Here is a 17,160-nt window from a genome sequence, read left to right on the forward strand (position 1 = left end):
ATTGTGATGCCACCAACTTTGGCTTTCTTTTTCAACATTCCTCTGGCTATTTGAGGTCTTTTCTGGTTCCATATAAATTTTAGGATTTGTTCCATTTCTTTGATAAAAAAATAGATGATATTTTGATAGGGATTGCATTAAATGTGTAGATTGCTTTAGGCAGCATAGACATTTTCACAATATTTGTTCTTCCAATCCAGGAGCATGGAACATTTTTCCATTTCTTTGTGTCTTCCTCAATTTCTTTCATGAGTACTTTATAGTTTTCTGAGTACAGATTCTTTGCCTCTTTGGTTAGGTATATCCCTAGGTATCTTATGGTTTTGGGTGCAATTGTAAATGGGATGGACTACTTGATTTCTCTTTCTTTTGTCTTGTTGTTTGTGTAAAGAAATGCAACTGATTTCTGTGCATTGATTTTATATCCTGACACTTTACTGAATTCCTGTACAAGTTCTAGCAGATTTGGAGTGGAGTCTTTTGGGTTTTTCACATAAAGTATCATATCATCTGCGAAGAGTGATAGTTTGACTTCTTTTTTGCCTCCCCTCTTTTAAATTTTTAAAAAGATTTTTAAATTATTCATTTGAGGGGCGCCTGGGTGGCTCAGTGGGTTAAAGCCTCTGCCTTTGGCTCAGGTCATGATCCCAGGGTCCTGGGATCGAGCCCCATATCGGGCTGTCTGCTCAGTGGGGAGCCTGCTTCCCTCCTCTCTCTCTGCCTGCCTCTCTGCCTACTTGTGATCTCTGTCTGTAAATAAATAAATAAAATCTTTAAAAAAAAATTATTCATTTGACAGAGCACAAGCAGGGGGGAGAGTTGGAAGCAGAGGGAGAAACAGACTCCCTGCTGAGCAGGGTATCAGTCTCTGGGCTTGATCCCAGGACCCCAGTATCATGATCTGAACTTTTAAGGCAATACTTAATTCACTAAGCCACCCAGTTTTATTTTGAAAACTGCTTAACATACAGAAAAATCGAGTAAAAAGGGATGATAAACACCCAAACACCAACTGCAAGGATTCAGCAACAGCTCTTCTACCCACAGGTCCTGTCCCTGTGCTTTAACAAAATCACCTTTTTTTGCACCAAAAATACATACATACACACATACATATAAGGATACAACAATCTTAATATTTGGCCATACTTACCTTTATTGTATCTTTTCATCTGTTTGTATACTTACCTTTCTTTTCCTAAACTATCTGAAAGCAAGTTACAGACACCATAATCATTCATCTCTAAATCTTTGGTATGTATCTTACATAACCACTGTGGAATTATATGATGAATTAGTAATTCCTACTATCATCTAAATGGATCCATATTCAAATTCCTAATGTCATCTAACATTAATCCATATTCAAACTTTCCCCTTTTAAATATCTTTCATAGCATTAATTAAGAAAAAACAAGATCTAGTCAAGTTCCATACTTGTACCCTCTATCCCTACACTGTGTTTAATCAAGACAGGATGCTGTACTTAGTCATATGCTTTTTCTGCATCTATTGAGAGGATCATATGACTTGTCCTTTCTTTTATTTATGTATTGTATCGCACTGATTGATTTGCAGATGTTGAATCAACCTTGCAGCCCAGGAATAAATCCCACTTAGTCCTGGTGAATAATGCTTTTAATGTTGTGTTGGATCCTATTAACTAATATCTTGGTGAGAATTTTTGTGTCCCAAGTTCAACAGGGATATTGGTCTGTAATTCTTCTTTTTGGTGGGGTCTTTGGTTTGAGGATAAAGGTAATGCTGGCCTCCTGGAAAGAGTTTGGAAGTTTTCCTTCCATTTCTATTTTTTAAAAAGATTTTATTTATTTTATTTGACAGAGAGAGATACAGCGAGAGAGGGAACAGAGGCAGGAGGAGTGGGAGAGGGAGAAGCAGGCTTCCCGCTGAGCAGGGAGTGTGATGCAGGGCTTGATCCCAGGACCCTGGGATCATGACCTGAGCTGAACAAAGACACTTAATGACTGAGCCACCCAGTTGCCCCCATTTCTATTTTTTGAAAGAGCTTCAGAAGAATATGTATTAATTCTTCTTTAAATGTTTGATAGTGGGATGTCTGGGTGGCTCAGTGGGTTAAAGCCTCTGCCTTCAGCTCAGGTCATGATCCCCGGGTCCTGGATTGAGCCCTGCATTGGGCTTTCTGCTCAATGGGAAGTCTGCTTCGTTCTCTCTCTCTGCCTGCCTCTCTGCCTACTTGTGATCGCTGTCTGTCAAATAAATAAATAAAATCTTTTTTAAAAAAATAAATGTTTGGTAGAATTCCCCTGGGAAGTCATCTGGCCTTGGGCTCTTGTTTGTTGGGAGATTTTTTTTATCACAGATTCAATTACCTTGCTGGTTATGGCTGTGTTTGGGTTTTCTATTTCTTTGTGATTCATTTTGGTAGTTTAGACATCTCTAGGAATGCATCCATTCCTTCCAGATTGCCTAATTTGTTGGCATATAGTTGCTCATAATATGTTTTTATACTAGTTTGTATTTCTTCAGTGTTGGTTGTGATCTCTCCTCTTTGATTCATGATTTTGTTTATTTGGGTCCTTCCTCTTTTCTTTTTGATAGGTCTGGCTAGGGGGTTAATCAATTTTATTAATTCCTTCAAAGAACTAGCTCCTAGGGCGCCTGGGTGGCTCAGTTGGTTGAGCAACTGCCTTTGGCTCAGGTCATGATCCCGGACTTCCAGGATCAAGTCCCGCATCGGGCTCCCAGCTCCTTGGGGAGTCTGCTTCTCCCTCTGACCTTCTCCTCTCTCATGCTCTCTCTCACTTATTCTGCCTCAAATAAATAAATAAAATCTTTGAAAAAAAAAAAAAAAAGAACCAGTTCCTAGTTTCATTGATCTGTTCTACTATTCTTTTGGTTTCTATTTCCTTGATTTCTGCTCTGATCTTTATTACTTCTCTTCTCCTGCTGGGCTCAGGCTTTCTTTGCGTTCTTTCTCCAGCTGCTTTATGTGTAGTTAGGTGTATTTGAGACCTTTCTTGTTTCTTGAGAAAGGCTTGTATTGCTATATACTTCCCTTTTAAGACCACCTTTGTTGTGTCCCAAAGATTTTGAACAGTTGTGTTTTCACTTTCATTTGTTTCCATGTTTTTCAAATTTGTCTTTAATTTCCTAGTTGACAAACTCATTCTTCATAGAATGCTCTTTAGCCTCCATGTATTTGAGTTCCTTCCAAATTTCCTCTTGTGATTGAGTTCTAGCTTCAGAGCATTGTGGTCTGAAAATATGCAGGGAATGATCCCAGTCTTTTGGTACTGGTTGGGACCTGATTTGTGACCCAGGATGTGATCTGTTCTGGAGACTGTTCTATGTGCACTTGAGAAGAATGTGTATTCTGTTGCTTTAGGATGGAATGTTCTGAATAGATCTGTGAAGTCCATCTGGTCCAGTGTTTCATCCAAAGCCCTTTTTTCCTTGTTGATCTCTGCTTAGATGATCTGTCCATTGCTGTGAGGGAGGTGTTAATGTCCCCTACTATTATTGTATTATTGTTGATGTGTTTCTTTGTTATTAATTGGTCAATATAATTAGCTGCTTCTATGTTGAGGGCACAAGTATTTACAATTGTTAGATCTTGTTAGATAGATCCTTTAATTATGATATAATGTCGTTTCTCATTTCCTCTTACAGTCTTTGGTTTAAAATCTAGATTGTCCAATATACGGATTTCTACCCCAGCTTTCTTTTGATGTCCATTAGCATGATAAATAGTTTTCCATCCCGTCTTTATTTTGTTTTTAATTTTTTAATTTAAATTCAGTTAGCCAGGGACGCCTGGGTGGCTCACTTGGTTGGACGACTGCCTTTGGCTCAGGTCATGATCCCGGAGTCCTGGGATTGAGTCCCGCATTGAGCTCCCAGCTCCACGGGGAGTCTGCTTCTCTCTCTGACCTTCTCCTCGCTCATGTTCTCTCTCACTGTCTCTCTCTCAAATAAATAAATAAAATCTTAAAAAAAAAAAGTTAAATTCAGTTAGCCAACATATGCTACATCATTAGTTTTTAAGGTAGTGTTCAGTGATTCATTAGTTGCATATAACACCCAGGGCTTGTGTGGTGCATAAACAATGAATCTCGGAACACTGAAAAAATAAAATTTTTAAAAAAGATTTTTATTTATTTATTTGACAGACAAAGGTCACAAGTAGGCAGAGAGGCAGGCAGAGAGAGAGAGAGAGAGGAGGAAGTAGGCTCCCTGCTGAGCAGAGATCCCAGTGTGGGGCTCTGTCCCAGGCCCCTGGGATCATGACCCAAGCTGTAAGCATAGGCTTTAACCCACTGAACCACCCAGGTTCCCCTGAAAAAATAAAATTAAATGAAAAACAAACAAACACGCAGGGCTTATGAGATCATGTGCCCTCCTTAATGCCCATTACCCAGTTATACCATCCCTACCCCCTTCCCTTCTGCAATCCATAGATTGTTTCTCAGAGTCCAGAGTCTCTCATGATGTGTCTCCCTCTCTGATTTCTTCCCATTCAGTTTTCCCTCCCTTCCCCTGTGGTCCTCTGTGCTATTCCTTATATTCCACATATGAGTGAAACTGTATGATAATTGTCTTTCTCTGCTTATTTCCCTTAGTGTAATCCCCTCCACTTCCATCCATGTCAATGCAAATAAACAGTAGATGGTCATCCTTTCTGATGGCTGAGTAATATTCCATCATATATATGAACCACATCTTTATCCATTCATCTGTTGAAGGATATCTTGGACCTACCACAGCTTGGCTATTGTGGACACTGCTGCTGTGAACATTGGTCTACCCCCTCACTTTAAATCTGGAGGTGTCTTTGGGTCTAAAATGAGTCTCTTGCAGACAGCATATGGATGGGTCTTGCTTTTTTATCCAATCTGATACCCTGTGTCTTTTGATTCGGGTATTTATCCCATACATCTGAATAACTGTTGAAAGATATGAATTCAGTGCCATCATATTGCCTGTAAATTACAGTGACTTTCTGTATATTGTCTCTGTTCCTTTCTGGTCTGTGTTATTTTGGCTCTCTCTTTGCTTAGAGGACCCTTTTTAATATTTATTGTAGGGCTTATTTGGTAATTACAAATTCTTTTATTTTTTGTTTGTCCTGGCCCCTTTTATCACTCCTTCTATTTTGAATGACATCCTAGCTGGATAAAATATTCTTGGCTGCATATTTTTCTTGTTTAGCACCCTGAATATATCCTACCAGTCCTTTCTGGTCTGCTGGGTCTCTGTCGATAGATCTCTTGCTAATCTAATGTTCCTAGCCTTGTATTGTAGGTTACAGACCTCTTGTCCTGAGCTGCTTTCAAGATTTTCTCTGTGCCTCTAAGATTCTTAAGTTTCAGTATTATGGGGGCGCCTGGGTGGCTCAGTGGGTTAAGCCACTGCCTTCGGCTCAGGTCATGATCCCAGGGTCCTGGGATCGAGTCCCGCATCGGGCTCTCTGCTCAGCGGGGAGCCTGCTTCCCTCTCTCTCTCTCTGCCTGCCTCTCCGGCTACTTGTGATTTCTCTCTGTCAAATAAATAAATAAAATCTTAAAAAAAAAAAAAAAAAGTTTCAGTATTATGTGTCAGGGTGTTGACCTATTTTTATTGATTTTAAGGGGGGGTTCTCTGTGCCTCCTAGATTTTGATGCCTGCTTCCTTTCCCAGATTATGGAAGTTCTCTGCTATAATTTGCTCCAGTATACCTTACCGCCCTTCTTTTCTGCTGGGATCCAGTTATTCTAATATTGTTTCCTTTTATTGTATCACTTATCTCTGGAATTCTCCCCTTGTGATCCAGTAGTTGTTTATCTTTTTCTCAGCTGCTTTATTTTCTATCATTTGATCTTCTATATCACTAATTTTCTTCTGCCTCATTTATCCTAGCAGTTAGAGCCTCCATTTTTTATTGCCTCTCTTTAATAGCCTTTTTTTATTTCGACTTGGTTACATTTTAGTTCTTTTATTTCTCTGGAAAGGGACTTTCTGGCATCTTTGCTTTTTCAAGCCCAGCTAATATATTTATAATCATTATTTTGAAGTCTAGTTCTGATGTCTTACTTATGCCCATACTGATTAGGTCCCTAGCAGTCAGTACTTCCTCTTGTTCGCTTTTTTAAGGTGAGTATTCTATCTCGTCATTCTGTCCAGGGAAGAATGGATGAATGAAAGAACAAAATACTAAAATGGCAACAATGACTCCAGATTAATATACACTAAACAAATCAGTAGAGACCTGACACCAGGGTGAAAAAAGAGAGAGTGAGAGAAAGAAAAAGAGAATATAATCAGACAGGTGAGCAGAATAGAGCAAAATACTGGATTCTGTTTGTATTTTGGTCTGTTTTTTAGAAAATTAGATTCCAAATTATAAAGAAAGAAAAACTTATATATGTACAAAAATAAAATTAAATACAATGAAATGATAGAATGTAACTATAAAAATGTAAATTAAAAGAAAGAAAAAATGAATGAGAGAAAAGCCACAACAACAAAAAAGGAAGGGATACAAACAGGTGAAAAAAACTAAGCAATACACTATTTCCCAAGTGTATTTTGGTCAGTTTGTTAGAAGAAACTACATCTCAAAATTGTAAAGAAAGAAAAGTTAAAAAATAAATAAGAAAGAAAAAGTTACATATACAAAAATAAAATTAAATACAATGAAAGGATAGAATGTAATCGTAAAGATGAAAATTTTTAAAGACTTTAACAAAATAAAGCAAGAAGAAAAACAAAAAGAAGAAATAAAAGATTGAATATGATCAGACAGGTTGATAGAACAGAACCATACACTAGATTTTGGAGGTATTTTGGTCTGTTAGAAGAAACTGCATCCCAAAATTATAAAGAAAGAAAAAATATATATATATATAAAATAAGATTATATACAATGAAGGGATAGAACATAACGTAAAAATGAAAATTAAAGAGGATTTAAAAAAGAAGTTGATAAGGAGCATCTGGGTGGCTCAGTTGGTTGAGTGTCTGCCTTTGGCTCAGGTCATGATCCCAGAGTCCTGGGATCAAGCCCTGCATCAGGCTCCCTGCTGTGGGGGAACCAGCTTCTCCCTCTTTCTCTGCCATTCCCCTTGCTTGTTCTCTCTCTCACTCATTCTCTCGCTCTCAAATAAATAAATAAAATCTTAAAAAAATTTAAAAAGAGTTAATAAAATAAATTGTTTGAAAAAGGAAATAAAAAAAGTAAAGTTGAAAGACTAAAGAATCATGGGGGAAAAGGCCATGAATTCTATGTGCTGTATTCCCCCTAGAGCAGGAGTTTTGTTTTGTTTTTAAAAGATTTTATTTATTTATTTGACAGAAAGAGATTACAAGTAGGTAGAGAAGCAGGCAGAGAGAGAGGGAAGCAGGCTCCCCTCTCAGCAGAGAGCCCGATGCGGGGCTCGATTCAAGGACCCTGAGATAATGACCTAAGCTAAAGGCAGAGGCTCAATCCACTGAGGCACCCAGGAGCTCCAAGCTGGTAGGTTGTTTTGTTTTGTTTTAGTGCTGGAGTTTCGCAGTTCTAAACTTGGTCTAGGCTGGATATTCTTCTGGGTCTTATCTTCTTGGGAGGGAACTGTTGCATTGATTCTCAAGTGTCTATGCCCTAGGCAGAATTGTACTGCCCTTGCCAGGGGACTGGGCTAGGTAATCTGCTCTGGTTTGCTCTGTTTGTTTTTGTTTGTTTGTTTATTGTTGTTGTTTGTTTTTAAAGATTTTACTTATTTATTTGACACAGAGAGAGAGCACAAGCTGGGGCAGTGGCAGGCAGAGACAGGGGGAGGAAGAAGCAGGCTTCCCACTGAGCAGGGAACCCAGTGCAGGATTCGATCCCTACACCATGGGATTGATGAAGTTCTAGAACCTTGGTGAGGTACTGTGGGCAGAGGTCCGGAGCCGATGATCAAGGAAGAATTCTTGAGACATCTTTGGTGCAAAATGGTGGTTTATTAAAGCATAGGGACAGGACGCTTGGGCAGGAAGAGCTGCTGCCACAGGTTGTGAGGGATAGCAGGTTATATACCTTGTGGTTGGGGGAAGGTGAGGGGAAGGGAGGTTTCAACGGAGTTTTCATATGTTAAAGAGGGCCTCAAGGTGCTGGGAGGAGGTCTTGCCCTTGTGGCTTGATCAATGTCGTCTTTAGGTCAGCCATTAACATCAAGATAGTTGGGAGATTCTTGGTGGGGTGTTATGATCCTGCTATCATTTACATTCCCTTCTACCTCAGCTTCCTCCAGTTCCATTTATGGTGGGGAGGGAGACATTAGGGCTTCGGGAACTGAGAGTTATTTGCCTCTGGAAATTTGTGCTATTGATAAGGTAACCTCCCTGTTTGTAGATCTCTAGGACATCTGTAGAGCAAGGGAGATTCCTGTCCTGCAGGATTGTGATCTCTGCAAGTGAACTATTTATTGTTTTATGGCAGTCAGGGGTGCCTGAGGAATGCTACACATATTATGGAGGGGAGCGGGTGGAGAGGGGGGTGTGAGGCGCCAGCTTCTGCTCTGTCCTCAGCCAGCCTCTTGCTCCCTCATCAGGATCATGACTTGAACTGAAGGCAGACGCTTAACTGACTGAACCATTCGGCACCTTCTATGTGGCTTTTGTTCCCCAAAGTCTTTCCTCACAGCTTTAGAGGATGAAAATGAAAATAGTAGCCTCCAGGAGCTCCTGGGTGGCTCAGTGGTTTAAATCCTCTGCCTTGGGCTCCAGTCGTGATCCCAGGGTCCTGGGATCCAGCCCCACATCCAGCTCTCTGCTCCACGGGGAGCCTGCTTCCTCCTCTCTCTCTCTGCCTACCTCTCTTCCTACTTGTGATCTCTGTCAAATAAATAAGTAAAATCTTAAAAAAAAAAAATGAAAATAGTATTAGGCCCCCCAAAAATGGATACCCCAATAATGGGTCCATGATTAAAAGAGCGAGACTGATACAAAGCGAAGGTCAAGCAAAGCTTTATTTTGCGCCAAGCATCCAGAATCAAACTGACCGTCAAACAGACTGGTCAGAGCCGCCTCTCTGCTTTCCAGGCTACCTTTTATAGAGCAAAGGCCATGTGGTTGGGCCTGGACATACACAGGCAGCTAATTGAATTACAATTCACCCCACAGTAGCCATGGAAACTAGCCCATCACCTTGGTAGCTAGGAGACAGTATGCGCCTGGCCTGACCTACCCTTGTATTTGAGCTTTGTTACCTGAGGCTGGTTTCCAGGACTTGTTTTTAAGTCCCCTGGGGGACTGTTTAAGGGTTAAACAACAAAGTTATTGTTTAACCTCAATGGAAGCCTCTGGCTAAAATAAAAATATAAAATAGGTCCTTACAATAGTAGCCTCCAAATCTCTGGCCTGGAAGACAAAAAGTTGGAGCCCCACTTCTCCGTGTGATGAAGTTTTAGAATATAGGTGAGGTTAAGTGGGGTGGAGTCCGGAGGCAAGATAGAATTCTTGAGACATCTTTGGTGCAAAATTGTGTGGTTTATTAGAGCATGGGGACAGGACCGATGGGCAGGAAGAGCTGCTGCCCCGCTATCCTGAGGAGTGGCTGCTTATAGACACAGGAGTTGGGTAGGTGAGGACAAAGGGGGTGTTCAGAAGGGCTGTCATGGTAAAGAAGACAGTCAGGATACTGGAGGCCTGGTTATTGTCAAGCCAAGGCTGTTTTTCCCTCTAATGAGGCACTAACATGAAGACAGCTGGGAGTTTCCTGGTGGAAAGTCACATTCCTCCTATTGATGAGGGAGCAGGAGGCTGGCTGAGGACAAAGCAAAAGCTGGCACCTTGCACCCCCCTCTCCAGCCGCTTCCCTAGGTAATGTGTGTGACATTCCTCAGGCAACCCTGACTGCCATAAGCGGAAAAACAAATAGTTAACTTGCAGAAATCACAATCTCTTGGTTTACAAATGTCCTAGAGATCTACAAACAAAGAAGTTGCCTTATCAATAGCACAATTTCCAGAGGCAAATAACTCAGTTCCTCAAGCCCTAAATAAAGTTAAATTTCTTCTAAACCCAAATCTCACTAACAAAGACACTTGATAGCAGAAATGTGAATGGCTTGCCAAAAGACAACACTGATCAAGCTGCAAGACCTCCGTTATCCCGGTACCTTGTAGGCCCTCTTTAGCATATGAAAGCTCCGTTGAAACCTCCCTTCCCCTCACCTTCCCCCAACTGCAAGGTACATAACCTTGCCATCTCTCACAACCCCAGGCAGCAGCATCTCTTCCTGCCCAAGGGTCCTGTCCCTATGCTTTAATAAACCACCATTTTGCACCAAAGATGTCTCAAGAATTCTTTCTTGGTCATCGGCTCCAGACCTCAGCCCACCGAACCTCCCCTAGGTTCTAGAACTTCATCACTATCACACATCCTTGTCAATGAGCTTTAGGTTTAGAAGAAATTTAACTTTATTTACATTTTCTTCCGCCTCAGCCTCCTTCAGTTTTATGAAGGGGAGGGCAATGTTAGGGCTTTAGGAACTGAGTTACTTGTCTCTGGAAATTAGGCTATTGATAAGGTAGCTTCTTGGTTGTAAATCACTAGGACATTTGTAAACTGAGGGACTCCTGTCTTGCAGGATTGTGGTCTCTACAAGTTAACTATTTGTTTTTTTTTTTTTTTCGGGCAGCCAGGAGTGCCTGATGAATGTCACACAGGTCACTGAGGTGGGGGGAAGGGGGCATGTAAGGTGCCAGCTTTTGCTTTGTCCTCAGTCAGCTTTCTGCTCCCCCATCATTACTATCTAATAAAACCTTAGTCATGAGAACTTTCAGATAAATATTGGTGAGCTACATGCTTGGGGATGATTGCCAACCCGTATCTTGGAGGGTTTAGAGATAAAAGAAGTTTCCAAAGGAATTTTTATATGTTAAAGTAGACCCACAGGATCCTGGTTGGGGTGGGTTGGTCGGGCTAGGATTGCCTTTTGTCCCTTAGCAAAGTATTAAGGTGGAGGCAGTTGAGTCCCTAGAGGAATGTCACTCTGCCTGTTTCAGGGGTTTGTCAGTGGGTAAGGAAACTTAGTAACTTTTCTTCCGCCTCTGTTTCCCACATCAAGTGCACCCTTGGAGAAAAGCAGTCAGTCACTCCTGTCTCCCTGGTCTGGCCACACTCTGTGCTCACCTGGCCTGTGACAGAGCATTTCTCTCTCCAGCACATGTTCCTGTTATGAGTCTTCAAACCCAGCAGATTCCTGTGGCATGCTCCTGTGCTGCTTCTCCCGGGGAAGGAAGGGGAGTCTCTCCAGTTCTGCTGCTTATTGGGCCCCTGCAGTGAGGGGCCCGACTGTGCTATGGAGCACAGTTTATGGCAACACCGAGCTGAGAGCCCACTCCTGGGCTCCATCTTTGTAGCTTTGTGGCTTCCCCACTCTGATATCTGGGAGCTCTGCCATGCTCAGTCACCCCCTCCTTCTTTCTGTGACCCTGAGGGTTCTGTGACCACACTGTCCCAGGGAGGGTTCCACTCCAGCAGGGCAGACTTATAAAAGTTCTGATTTTATTCTCCACTGCTCTATCACTTGCTGATAGCCGGTTGATGGAGCCCCACCGTCCCTCCCCCCACTCATATATTGCTGATGAGGGAGCAGAAGCCTAGCTAAAGACAAAATACAAGCTGATTTTCTGTGACACCACCCACCCATAAGTGGGACTTTCTTCCAGGAAGCTCCCAACTATCTTATTATTTTTTAAAGATTTTACTTATTTGACAGAGAGAGAGACAGAGAGAGTGGAAACATAAGCAGGGGGAGTGGGAGAGGGAGAAGCAGGCTTCTAGCCTAGAAGGGAGCCTGATGTGGGGCTCAATCCCAGGACCTGAGCTGAAGGCAGATACTTAACAACTGAACATCTTAGTGCCCCTCCCAACTATCTAATGTTAATGTTTTACCAGAGGGAAAAACAACCTTAGGTTGATAATGGGCTAGACTTCCAGTTTCCTGGGGGTCTTCTTCAACATGTGAAAATCCTTTTGAAACCTCCCTTTTTCCTTACTTCCTCCAACCCCATTGTATATGATCAATTTCTGCTCACAACCCTAGTGCAGCTCTTTCAGCCCACCAGTCCTGTGCTTTAATAAAACCATCTTTTTGCACCAAAGATATCTCAAGAGTTCTTTCTTGGTTGTCAGCTCTGGATCCCATCTGAACCTCACCTATATTCCAAAACCACAGTATTGCCTCTGATTCTTTTCTACAAACCTCCTACCTTGCAGGAAGTGGTAACTTTTCTATTCGTAGAGTTGCAGCTGTTCTTTTCTTAGATCTCAGGTTGTTTGCAGGTGTTCAGTCTGGTTTCATAGCTATCTAGCTGAATTCCTGGGACCAGACGAAATTAAGGTCTCCTCCTCTTTCACCATCTTGGACTTGATTCTGTATTCTATATCTTTTACCAGGGAAATTGGAAATCTTGGCTCCTAGTAACCTGGACATACTTGCCTATTTGCTTTATACTAAAATATACATAAAACATATATACATAAAATAGCTTTAAAACTGCAACAATTAGGGACGCCTGGGTGGTTCAGTTGGTTGGACAACTGCCTTTGGCTCAGGTCATGATCCCGGAGTCCTGGGATCGAGTCCTGTATCGGGCTCCCAGCTCCATGGGGAGTCTGCTTCTCCCTCTGACCTTCTTGCTCATGCTCTCTCTCACTGTCTCTCTCTCTCAAATAAATAAAATAAAATATTAAAAAAAACCCTGCAACAATTACTACTCCTAACAATAAAATTGCTAAATAAAATTTAATATAAATTTGTTGTTCTCTTACTCATTCAAAAAGTCATTACTCATTACTTATTCAAAAGTCACCAGAAATAATTATTTTCTTTAATAGGTACCTTAAAATTTGCTAAATAAATAGGTTTTATTTGCTTTAATTTCTAATATTAGACTTTGATTTTTCTTTCAAAATTAATTTCAAAAAAATTAATTTCAATTTTGAGGTGCTTGTGATGAAGTTCTAGAACCTAGGTGAGGTTCAGTGGAGTGAGGACCATTGCTGTGAGGGAGGTGTTAAAGTCCCCTACTATTATTGTATTAATGTTGATGTGTTTCTTTGTTATTAATTGGTCAATATAATTGGCTGCTTCCATGTTGAGGGCATAAGTATTTGCAATTGTTAGATCTTCTTGTTGGATAGATCCTTTAATTATGATATAGTATCTTTCCTCATCTCCTATTACAGTTTGGTTTAAAATCTAGGGCGCCTGGGTGGCTCAGTGGGTTAAGCCGCTGCCTTCGGCTCAGGTCATGATCTCAGGGTCCTGGGATCGAGTCCCGCATCGGGCTCTCTGCTCAGCAGGGAGCCTGCTTCCTCCTCTCTCTCTGCCTGCCTCTCTGCCTACTTGTGTTCTCTGTCAAATAAATAAATAAAATCTTTAAAAAAAAATAAATAAAATCTAGTTTGTCTGATATACGGATTTCTACCCCAGCTTTCTTTTTATGTCCATTAGCATGATAAATGGTTCTTTCCCCCCTCCTTTTTTTTTTTTTTTTTTTTTAGATTTTATCGGGCTCCCAACCCCCTCCCTTTCAATCTGGTGGTGTCTTTGTATCCAAAATGAGTCTCTAATAGACATCATATTGATGGATCTTGGTTATTTCTTTTTAAAAATTTTTTACTTATTTGTCAGAGAGAGAGAGAGACAGAGAGTGAGCACAGGCAGGTGAGTGGCAGGTAGAGGGAGAAGCAGGCTCCCACTGAGAGGGAGTCCAATGTAGGACTCAATCCCCAGACCCTGGGATTATGACCTAAGCAGAAGACAGATGCTTAACTGGCTTAGTCACCCAGGCATCCCTGGTCTTGTCTTTTTAAATCCATTGTGATACCCTATGTCTTTTGATTGTAGCATTAGGCCATTTACATTCAGGAGTAATTATTGAAAGATATGAATTTAGTGCCATCTATTATCTGTAAAGTCCCTGTTATTGTAGATTGTCTGTTTCTTTCTGATTTTTATTAGTTTTGGCTTTTCTCTCTGCTCAAAGGATCCCTTTACTGTTTCTTGCAGAGCTGTTTTAGTGTTCACAAATTTGTTTTGTTTGTCCTGGAAGCTCTTTATTTCTCCTTCCATTCTGAATAACAGCTTTGCTGGATGAAGTATTTTTGGCTGCATATCTCTCACATTTAGCACAGTGAGTATATCATGCCAGTCCTTTCTGGCCTGCCAGGTCTCTGCAGATGGGTGTGCTTCCATCCTTATGTTTCTACCCTTGTAGCTTAAGGACATCTTGTCCCAGGGCTTCTTTCAGGAATTTCTCCTTATCTCTGAAATTTGCAAGCTTCACTACTATGTGTGGAGGTATTGACCTATTTTTATTGATTTTGAGGGGCATTCTTTGTGCCTCCTGTACTTGAATACCCATTGCCTTCCCCAGATTAGGAATGTTCACAGGTATAATTTGTTCAAATAAACCTTCAGCCCCCCTCTCTCTTTTCATCTTCTGGGGCCCCTATCATCTGGATATTATTTTGCTTTATGGTATCTCTGATTTCCCAGTGTCTCCCTTGGTGATCCAGTAGTTGTTTTCCCAGGTTCCCTATTTCCCATCATTTTGTCTTCTATATGCTGACTCTCTCCTGCCTCATTTATCCTAGCGGTGAGAGCCTCCATTTTTTACTCCATCTCAGTAATAGTTTTTTTGTTTTGTTTTGTTTTAGTAATAGCATTTTTTATTTCAGCCTGATTGGATTTTAGTTCTTTTATTTCTTTGATAGGGGATTCTCTAGTATCTTCTATGCATTTTTAAACCTACCTAGTATCTTTATAATCATTGTTTTGAAAACTAGTTCCAACATCTTACTTATATCCCTATTGATTAAGTCCCTGTCAGTGAGTACTACCTCCTGTTCTTTTTTTGGGGGTGAGTTCCTCTGTCTCATCAATATATTGAGAACAGAATAGATGAAAGAGAAAAGATGAAAATAATAACAACAGAAAAAAACAAACAAAACAAACCAGAACAAAACAAAAACAAAACAAAATAAGAAAAAATCCAAGAAGAAGTAAACCAGAACAAAACAATAAACTAGATCCTGGGTGTATTTTGGTCTGTGAAAAGAAACTAGATCCCAAAACTGGAAAGAGAAAAATTTATATATATACAAAAATAAAATAAAATAAAATACAATGACAGGAAATGTACAATGAAAAAATATATAATGTATATATGAAAATAAAGATAAAAATGAGTAAAGAAAACAATTGAAAAAATAAGAAAATAGGGGTGCCTGGGTGGCTCGGTGGGTTAAGGCTCTGCCTTCGGCTCAGGTCATAATCTCAGGGTCCTGGGATCGAGTCCCGCAGCAGGCTCTCTGCTTGGCGGGGAGCCTGCTTCTTCCTCTCTCTCTCTGCCTACTTGTGATCTCTGTCTGTCAAATAAATAAATAAATTCTTTAAAAAAAAATAAGAGGGGCACCTGGGTGGCTCAGTGGGTTAAAGCCTCTGCCTTCCGCTCAGGTCATGATCCCACAGTCCTGGGATCAAGCCCCACATCGGGCTCTCTGCTCAGCAGGGAGCCTGCTTCCTCCTCTCTGCCTGCCTCTCTGCCTACTTGTGCTCTCTGTCTGTCAAATAAATAAAATCTTAAAAAAAAATAGCTGGAAAAAATAAAATTGAAAGACTAAGGAATGATAAAAAAAAAAAAAAAACCCACAAATGGTATATACTGTTTTCCCCAAGAGCTGAAGTTGTGCAGTTTTCTATGATCAGTAAACTTCGCTAGTGAATTGTTCCTGCTCATCTTCTGGAGGAGGAGCCCGTTGTGCCGATTCTCAGGTGTCTTTGCCCTGGTGGAATTGTCTCCCTTGCAAAGTGGCCAGGCTTAATGTCAGAAGCTCTGGATTCCACTATGGGGTGATATTTTGCTCCTTGAAGGCTTTCAGCACTGATGGTGAAGCTTCAGAGCTGGGTTCTTGTCTCAAGGAGTCAAAGAATGAATCTCCCAGATAAAGGAGAGTGAGTAAAGTGATAGAGTTTTAAGCAAGGATACAGGAAAAGCTCCCAGGAGTGAGAGGAGTCCAGACAGGGTTGCAACCGAGGTCTTTTAAGGTCTTTTAAGCAGTCCTTTATTGAAAGCTAACCAGGGAACTTAAAATCTTTTTGACTTCTCTACTGGCAGCACCATTGATTAAGGACTAGTGATAACATCTTTCATGGCTTACTTCCTTTTAGGGTTTGATTATTTTCTGTTGACCACAGGAAACTGTCATAAATAAGACTCTGCCCTTGAACACTAGGGCAGGTGGTCTGGAGTTTCCCCTTATCTCTGGTTTCCTTCCACTTCTGCATTTTGGGGATTTCTGTGAGCCTGATTGCATAGCCCTCTCTCTCTCCCTACCTAGCCCTTCCTGTCCCTTTACGCAGTGGGGAGATGAAAACGGTGGCACCATGATCTCTAGCACTGGAACTGAAAGTTCATGCCCCCCACTCTTTAGTGATCCCTCACAGAAAAGCAGTCAGTCACCCTTGTCTCCCTGGTTTCCATCTGAACTCTGTGTTCACTCCACCTGTGACTGACCATTTTTAGCTCAGGAAAGTGACCCAGTTTCAAGTCTCCAAACTTTATGGGCTCCTGTGACGTGGACCTGAGTCATTCCTGGTGGGGGATTGGTGGAAAGGGAGGGAAGTCTCTCCAGGCTTCTGCCTTGTACTAGGCCCCTACCTGGAGTGCAATTGTGCAAGTGTAAAGCCTTTTGTGGTTTATGGCAAAATTGAGCAGAAAGTTGGCACCTGGACTCCCTGTGTTCAGCCTGCTTCCTTGCTCTGATGCCTGGGAACCCTGTAGCATTCAGGCACCCCTGTTCTTCTTGTGACCCCAGGGATCCTGAGATAATGCTGTCCCATCTGAAATCTACCCCACTTTGCTACCTAAGCACCTTTAAGCCAGGGACATCCTCCACAGCAGCAGACTTTAAGAAGTTCTGATTTTGCATGCCACTGCTTATAAAAATCTGTGGTAGACTCTTTAGGCAGGCCCCCTTCCCTCTGCAGTATCCTCTGACATATATATTGTCCCTGATTCACATCTCCCATCACCTACCTTCCAAAAAGTGGTTTCTTTTCTTTTCTGAAAAGATTTTTATTTCTGAGAGAGAGAGCAAGAGAGAGAGAGAGAGAAAGAACACAAGCAGGGGGAGCAGCAGGCAGAGGGAGAACTAGGATCCCTG

Source organism: Mustela erminea, chromosome 4 (assembly GCF_009829155.1).
Source record: "Mustela erminea isolate mMusErm1 chromosome 4, mMusErm1.Pri, whole genome shotgun sequence".
Lineage (NCBI taxonomy): Eukaryota > Metazoa > Chordata > Mammalia > Carnivora > Mustelidae > Mustela > Mustela erminea.